The following is a 9,197-nucleotide window of genomic DNA, read 5'->3' as shown; positions in this document are numbered from 1 at the left end:
CTTGGACTTTGAAAATTTCAAAGTCTTTCCGCTCCGGGCTAGGGCGGGTGAGGTCGTCTCGAACCACGTGCCTGAAGGCCGCCTCGCGCCAGATGCGGCCCCGCTCTGTCGTGCGGTGTGACCGTCCAACGCGGGCATCGCTAGATTAGCCGTGGCCACGATCCTTCCACACCGCGAGCCTTTCGCCCTCGGCCGGTGTCGGTCAACGTGTGGGTGGGGGGGAAGGACGGCTGCCGGGAGCAGACAGCCGTCCCCGGGTGGGGTGTACAGTCCTTCCACCGCGGCCGCCGGGAGCAGACGGCCGTCGAGCGATTCTGCCATTGTTCCTAGGACTTTGTACATTTTAAAGACCCTCCGCGCGGGCCGCTGATCCCGCTCGGTCGCTCCGGCCTGTGTTTAAGGAGGCGGCCGGTCCTCCCATTCTGCCAGTGTTCCTTGGACTTTGAATATTTCAAAGTCTTTTCGCTCCGGGCTAGGGCGGGTGAGGTCGTCTCGAACCACGTGCCTGAAGGCCGCCTCGCGCCGGATGCAGGCCCCGCTCTGTCGTGCGGTGTGACCGTCCAACGCGGGCATCGCTAGATTAGCCGTGGCCACGATCCTTCCACACCGCGAGCCTTTCGCCCTCGGCCGGTGTCGGTCAACGTGTGGGGTGGGGGGGAAGGACGGCTGCCGGGAGCAGACAGCCGTCCCCGGGTGGGGTGTACAGTCCCTTCACCGCGGCCGCCGGGAGCAGACGGCCGTCGAGCGATTCTGCCATTGTCCCTAGGACTTTGTACATTTCAAAGACCCTGCGCGCGGGCCGCTGATCCCGCTCGGTCGCTCCGGCCTGTGTTTAAGGAGGCGGCCGGTCCTCCCATTCTGCCAGTGTTCCTTGGACTTTGAAAAGTCTTTCCGCTCCGGGCTAGGGCGGGTGAGGTCGTCTCGAACCACGTGCCTGAAGGCCGCCTCGCGCCGGATGCAGGCCCCGCTCTGTCGTGCGGTGTGACCGTCCAACGCGGGCATCGCTAGATTAGCCGTGGCCACGATCCTTCCACACCGCGAGCCTTTCGCCCTCGGCTGATGTTCAACCAACGTGTGGGGAGGGGGTTATGGACGGCTGCCGGGAGCAGACAGCCGTCCCCGGGAGGGGAGACTTCACGGCGGCCGCCGGGAGCAGACGGCCGTCGAGAGATTCTGCCAGTGTTCCTTGGACTTTGACTATTTCAAAGTCTTTCCGCTCCGGGCTAGGGCGGGTGAGGTCGTCTCGAACCACGTGCCTGAAGGCCGCCTCGCGCCGGATGCAGGCCCCGCTCTGTCGTGCGGTGTGACCGTCCAACGCGGGCATCGCTAGATTAGCCGTGGCCACGATCCTTCCACACCGCGAGCCTTTCGCCCTCGGCCGGTGTTCGCTCAACGCGCGGGCCGCTGATCCCGCTCCATCTCTCCGGCCTGTGTTTAAGGAGGCGGCCGGTCCTCCCATTCTGCCAGTGTTCCTTGGACTTTGAAAATTTCAAAGTCTTTCCGCTCCGGGCTAGGGCGGGTGAGGTCGTCTCGAGCCACGTGCCTGAAGGCCGCCTCGCGCCGGATGCAGGCCCCGCTCTGTCGTGCGGTGTGACCGTCCAACGCGGGCATCGCTAGATTAGCCGTGGCCACGATCCTTCCACACCGCGAGCCTTTCGCCCTCGGCTGGTGTTCGTCCAACGTGTGGGGAGGGGGTTAAGGACGGCTGCCGGGAGCAGACAGCCGTCCCCGGGAGGGGAGACTTCACGGCGGCCGCCGGGAGCAGACGGCCGTCGAGAGATTCTGCCAGCGTTCCTTGTACTTTGAATATTTCACAGCCGTGCTCGCACTTAGGAAATTTTCGAGCGCTGTGGCACTTAGACATTTTTCGTCAAGCGTGGCACTTAGAAATTTTTCGTCAAGAGAGGCACTTAGACATTTTTCGTCAAGAGTGACACTTAGAAAATTTTTCACTCTCTTTGTGCCTTCCAGGGTGCTGTGCAACCCTGCGTGTTGTGTTCCCACCGAGCAAGGGGCGCTGCTGGCGGCCATGACCAAGCGCTCGGCACCGGGCCCTTTCATTTTGTGGGGTAAATTATGCGCCCCCCATGCTCGTTCTGACTATATTTTGCGAAAGGGGGGTAAATCGTTGATGAGTACGCTGACTAGGGGGACCATTTAGCGTACTCTGGCGCACCTGAAGACCAAAGTTGGTACTGCACCCTCCCCCTGGTACCCCAGCCCCTGGTACCTAAAGAGGGAGAGGCCGAATTTTCGCTTTTTGGGGCCGACCGAGGGAACCAGCCGAGGCGGACACTTTTCGGCTCAAGAGCCGTTGGCACTTAGAAAAAATTCGCACAAGTTGGCAGGGCTACCAGGGGAAGAGGCCGAATTTTCGCTTTTGAAGGCCGACCGCGGGAACCAGCCGAGGCGGACACTTTTCGGCTCAAGAGCCGTTGGCACTTAGAAAATATTTGCCAAACTTGGCTTGACTTCCAGGAGAAGAGGCCGAATTTTCACTTTTGGTGGCCGACCTGGGGAACCAGCCGAGGCGGACACTTTACGCTGGTTGAGTCGTTGGCACTTAGAAAATATTCGCCAAACTTGGCAAGACTTCCAGGAGAAGAGGCCGAATTTTCACTTTTGGTGGCCGACCTGGGGAACCAGCCGAGGCGGACACTTTACGCTGGTTGAGTCGTTGGCACTTAGAAAATATTTGCCAAACTTGGCTTGACTTCCAGGAGAAGAGGCCGAATTTTCACTTTTGGTGGCCGTTATGGGGAACCAGCCGAGGCGGACACTTTTCGGCTCAAGAGCCGTTGGCACTTAGAAAATATTTGCCAAACATGGCTTGACTTCCAGGAGAAGAGGCCGAATTTTCACTTTTGGTGGCCGTTATGGGGAACCAGCCGAGGCGGACACTTTACGCTGGTTGAGTCGTTGGCACTTAGAAAATATTTGCCAAACTTGGCTTGACTTCCAGGAGAAGAGGCCGAATTTTCACTTTTGGTGGCCGACCTGGGGAACCAGCCGAGGCGGACACTTTACGCTGGTTGAGTCGTTGGCACTTAGAAAATATCTGCCAAACTTGGCTTGACTTCCAGGAGAAGAGGCCGAATTTTCACTTTTGGTGACCGACCTGGGGAACCAGCCGAGGCGGACACTTTACGCTGGTTGAGTCGTTGGCACTTAGAAAATATTTGCCAAACTTGGCTTGACTTCCAGGAGAAGAGGCCGAATTTTCACTTTTGGTGGCCGACCTGGGGAACCAGCCGAGGCGGACACTTTACGCTGGTTGAGTCGTTGGCACTTAGAAAATATTCGCCAAACTTGGCAAGACTTCCAGGAGAAGAGGCCGAATTTTCACTTTTGGTGGCCGACCTGGGGAACCAGCCGAGGCGGACACTTTACGCTGGTTGAGTCGTTGGCACTTAGAAAATATTTGCCAAACTTGGCTTGACTTCCAGGAGAAGAGGCCGAATTTTCACTTTTCATGGCCGTTATGGGGAACCAGCCGAGGCGGACACTTTGCGCTGGTTGAGTCGTTGGCACTTAGAAAATATTTGCCAAACTTGGCTTGACTTCCAGGAGAAGAGGCCGAATTTTCACTTTTGGTGGCCGTTATGGGGAACCAGCCGAGGCGGACACTTTGCGCTGGTTGAGTCGTTGGCACTTAGAAAATATTTGCCAAACTTGGCCAGACTTCCAGGAGAAGAGGCCGAATTTTCACTTTTGGTGGCCGTTATCGGGAACCAGCCGAGGCGGACACTTTAGGCTGGTTGAGTCGTTGGCACTTAGAAAATATTCGCCAAACTTGGCCAGACTTCCAGGAGAAGAGGCCGAATTTTCACTTGTGGTACCCGACCTGGGGAACCAGCCGAGGCGGACACTTTAGGCTGGTTGAGTCGTTGGCACTTAGAAAATATTCGCCAAACTTGGCCAGACTTCCAGGAGAAGAGGCCGAATTTTCACTTTTGGTACCCGACCTGGGGAACCAGCCGAGGCGGACACTTTAGGCTGGTTGAGTCGTTGGCACTTAGAAAATATTTGCCAAACTTGGCTTGACTTCCAGGAGAAGAGGCCGAATTTTCACTTTTGGTGGCCGTTATGGGGAACCAGCCGAGGCGGACACTTTAGGCTGGTTGAGTCGTTGGCACTCAGAAAATATTCGCCAAACTTGGCCAGACTTCCAGGAGAAGAGGCCGAATTTTCACTTGTGGTACCCGACCTGGGGAACCAGCCGAGGCGGACACTTTAGGCTGGTTGAGTCGTTGGCACTTAGAAAATATTCGCCAAACTTGGCCAGACTTCCAGGAGAAGAGGCCGAATTTTCACTTGTTCTGGCCGTTATGGGGAACCAGCCGAGGCGGACACTTTACGCTGGTTGAGTCGTTGGCACTTAGAAAATATTCGCCAAACTTGGCCAGACTTCCAGGAGAAGAGGCCGAATTTTCACTTGTTCTGGCCGTTATGGGGAACCAGCCGAGGCGGACACTTTACGGCTGTTGAGTCGTTGGCACTTAGAAAATATTCGCCAAACTTGGCCAGACTTCCAGGAGAAGAGGCCGAATTTTCACTTGTTCTGGCCGACCTGGGGAACCAGACGAGGCGGACACATCACCCCGCAAGTGACGTTGGCACTTTGAAAATATTCGCCAAACTTGGCCAGACTTCCAGGAGAAGAGGCCGAATTTTCACTTGTTCTGGCCGACCTGGGGAACCAGACGAGGCGGACACATCACCCCGCAAGTGCCGTTGGCACTTTGAAAATATTCGCCAAACTTGGCCGGACTTCCAGGAGAAGAGGCCGAATTTTCACTTGTTCTGGCCGACCTGGGGAACCAGACGAGGCGGACACATCACCCCGCAAGTGCCGTTGGCACTTTGAAAATATTCGCCAAACTTGGCCGGACTTCCAGGAGAAGAGGCCGAATTTTCACTTTTTCTGGCCGACCTGGGGAACCAGACGAGGCGGACACATCACCCCGCAAGTGCCGTTGGCACTTTGAAAATATTCGAAACTTCCATCAAACACACATCGGCTTTTTCGCCGTCGCTGTCCGGCCTGGGCACCATCGTGGCTCGGACAGTTCGTGTGCCAGCTTCCGTTGGCACTTAGAACATTTTTCAAAATAAAAATAAACAGTCCTGCACATACGTGCCGACTATATTTTGCGAAAGGGGAGTAAACCGATGAGTACACTAACTAGGGGGACCAACAGACCGTAGTGGTCTCCCCTGGTACCTAAATGCATACCCCTGGTACCTCAGCGACTACCCCTGGTACCTAAATGCGTACCCCTGGTACCTCAGAGAGGCCGAATTTTCACATTCCGTGGCCGAACTAGGGAACCGGACGAGGCGGACACTTTTCCGGGAGAGACCCGATGGCACTTAGAAAATATTCGCCGAACTTCGTCGGACTTCCATAGCAAGAGGCCGAATTTTCACATTATGTGGCCGAACTAGGGAACCGGACGAGTCGGACACTTTTCCGGGAGAGACCCGATGGCACTTAGAAAATTTTCGCTCAAGTTGGCAGGACTTCCAGAGCAAGAGGCCGAATTTTCACATTATGTGGCCGGACTAGGGAACCGGACGAGTCGGACACTTTTCCGGCCAAGACCCGATGGCACTTAGAAAATATTCGCTCAAGTTGGCAGGACTTCCAGAGCAAGAGGCCGAATTTTCACATTATGTGGCCGAACTAGGGAACCGGACGAGTCGGACACTTTTCCGGGCAAGACCCGATGGCACTTAGAAAATATTCGCTCAAGTTGGCAGGACTTCCAGAGCAAGAGGCCGAATTTTCACATTATGTGGCCGAACTAGGGAACCGGACGAGTCGGACACTTTTCCGGGCAAGACCCGATGGCACTTAGAAAATATTCGCTCAAGTTGGCAGGACTTCCAGAGCAAGAGGCCGAATTTTCACATTATGTGGCCGAACTAGGGAACCAGCCGAGTCGGACACTTTTCCGGGCAAGACCCGATGGCACTTAGAAAATATTCGCTCAAGTTGGCAGGACTTCCAGAGCAAGAGGCCGAATTTTCACATTATGTGGCCGAACTAGGGAACCGGACGAGTCGGACACTTTTCCGGGCAAGACCCGATGGCACTTAGAAAATATTCGCTCGAGTTGGCAGGACTTCCAGAGCAAGAGGCCGAATTTTCACATTATGTGGCCGAACTAGGGAACCAGCCGAGTCGGACACTTTTCCGGGCAAGACCCGATGGCACTTAGAAAATATTCGCTCAAGTTGGCAGGACTTCCAGAGCAAGAGGCCGAATTTTCACATTATGTGGCCGAACTAGGGAACCAGCCGAGTCGGACACTTTTCCGGGCAAGACCCGATGGCACTTAGAAAATATTCGCTCAAGTTGGCAGGACTTCCAGAGCAAGAGGCCGAATTTTCACATTATGTGGCCGAACTAGGGAACCAGCCGAGTCGGACACTTTTCCGGGCAAGACCCGATGGCACTTAGAAAATATTCGCTCAAGTTGGCAGGACTTCCAGAGCAAGAGGCCGAATTTTCACATTATGTGGCCGAACTAGGGAACCAGCCGAGTCGGACACTTTTCCGGGCAAGACCCGATGGCACTTAGAAAATATTCGCTCAAGTTGGCAGGACTTCCAGAGCAAGAGGCCGAATTTTCGCTCGTTCGGGCCGACTCGGGGAACCAGCCGAGTCGGACACTTTTCCGGGCAAGACCCGATGGCACTTAGAAAATATTCGCTCAAGTTGGCAGGACTTCCAGAGCAAGAGGCCGAATTTTCACATTCCGTGGCCGACTCGGGGAACCAGCCGAGTCGGACACTTTTCCGGGCAAGACCCGATGGCACTTAGAAAATATTCGCTCAAGTTGGCAGGACTTCCAGAGCAAGAGGCCGAATTTTCGCTCGTTCGGGCCGACTCGGGGAACCAGACGAGTCGGACACTTTTCCGGGCAAGACCCGATGGCACTTAGAAAATATTCGCTCAAGTTGGCAGGACTTCCAGAGCAAGAGGCCGAATTTTCACATTATGTGGCCGAACTAGGGAACCAGCCAAGTCGGACACTTTTCCGGGCAAGAGCCGATGGCACTTAGAAAATATTCGCTCAAGTTGGCAGGACTTCCAGAGCAAGAGGCCGAATTTTCACATTATGTGGCAGAACTAGGGAACCGGACGGGTCGGACACTTTTCCGGGAGAGACCCGATGGCACTTAGAAAATATTCGCCGAAGTTCGTCGGACTTCCAGAGCAAGAGGCCGAATTTTCACAATATGTGGCCGAACTAGGGAACCGGACGAGTCGGACACTTTTCAAGGAGAGACCCGATGGCACTTAGAAAATATTCGCTCAAGTTGGCAGGACTTCCAGAGCAAGAGGCCGAATTTTCGCTCGTTCGGGCCGACTCGGGGAACCAGCCGTGTCGGACACTTTTCCGGGCAAGACCCGATGGCACTTAGAAAATATTCGCTCAAGTTGGCAGGACTTCCAGAGCAAGAGGCCGAATTTTCACATTATGTGGCCGAACTAGGGAACCAGCCAAGTCGGACACTTTTCCGGGCAAGAGCCGATGGCACTTAGAAAATATTCGCTCAAGTTGGCAGGACTTCCAGAGCAAGAGGCCGAATTTTCACATTATGTGGCAGAACTAGGGAACCGGACGGGTCGGACACTTTTCCGGGAGAGACCCGATGGCACTTAGAAAATATTCGCCGAAGTTCGTCGGACTTCCAGAGCAAGAGGCCGAATTTTCACAATATGTGGCCGAACTAGGGAACCGGACGAGTCGGACACTTTTCAAGGAGAGACCCGATGGCACTTAGAAAATATTCGCTCAAGTTGGCAGGACTTCCAGAGCAAGAGGCCGAATTTTCGCTCGTTCGGGCCGACTCGGGGAACCAGCCGTGTCGGACACTTTTCCGGGCAAGACCCGATGGCACTTAGAAAATATTCGCTCAAGTTGGCAGGACTTCCAGAGCAAGAGGCCGAATTTTCGCTCGTTCGGGCCGACTCGGGGAACCAGCCGAGTCGGACGCTTTTCCGGGCAAGACCCGATGGCACTTAGAAAATATTCGCTCAAGTTGGCAGGACTTCCAGAGCAAGAGGCCGAATTTTCGCTCGTTCGGGCCGACTCGGGGAACCAGCCGAGTCGGACGCTTTTCCGGGCAAGACCCGATGGCACTTAGAAAATATTCGCTCAAGTTGGCAGGACTTCCAGAGCAAGAGGCCGAATTTTCGCTCGTTCGGGCCGACTCGGGGAACCAGCCGAGTCGGACACGTTACGGCAGAATAGCCGTTGGCACTTAGAAAATATTCGCTAAAGTTTGTCGGACTTCCAGAGCAAGAGGCCGGATTTTCACAATATGTGGCCGAACTAGGGAACCGGACGAGTCGGACACTTTTCCGGGCAAGACCCGATGGCACTTAGAAAATATTCGCTCAAGTTGGCAGGACTTCCAGAGCAAGAGGCCGAATTTTCACATTATGTGGCCGAACTAGGGAACCGGACGAGTCGGACACTTTTCCGGGCAAGACCCGATGGCACTTAGAAAATATTCGCTCAAGTTGGCAGGACTTCCAGAGCAAGAGGCCGAATTTTCGCTCGTTCGGGCCGACTCGGGGAACCAGCCGAGTCGGACACTTTTCCGGGCAAGACCCGATGGCACTTAGAAAATATTCGCTCAAGTTGGCAGGACTTCCAGAGCGAGAGGCCGAATTTTCGCTCGTTCGGGCCGACTCGGGGAACCAGCCGAGTCGGACACTTTTCCGGGCAAGACCCGATGGCACTTAGAAAATATTCGCTCAAGTTGGCAGGACTTCCAGAGCGAGAGGCCGAATTTTCACTCGGTCGGGCCGACTCGGGGAACCAGCCGAGTCGGACACGTTACGGCCGAACACCCGTTGGCACTTAGAAAATATTCGCTCAAGTTGGCAGGACTTCCAGAGCAAGAGGCCGAATTTTCACTCGGTCGGGCCGACTCGGGGAACCAGCCGAGTCGGACACGTTACGGCCGAACACCCGTTGGCACTTAGAAAATATTCGCTCAAGTTGGCAGGACTTCCAGGCGAAGAGGCCGAATTTTCGCTCGTTCGGGCCGACTCGGGGAACCAGCCGAGTCGGACACATTACGGCCGAACACCCGTTGGCACTTAGAAAATATTCGCCAAAGTCGGCCGGACTTCCAGGCGAAGAGGCTGAATTTTCGCTCGTTCGGGCCGACTC

Source organism: Syngnathus floridae, unplaced genomic scaffold (genome assembly GCF_059516105.1).
Source record: "Syngnathus floridae isolate MCC-2025c unplaced genomic scaffold, RoL_Sflo_1.0 HiC_scaffold_78, whole genome shotgun sequence".
Taxonomy (NCBI): Eukaryota; Metazoa; Chordata; class Actinopteri; order Syngnathiformes; family Syngnathidae; genus Syngnathus; species Syngnathus floridae.
Note: the sequence above shows the minus strand (reverse complement) of the source record.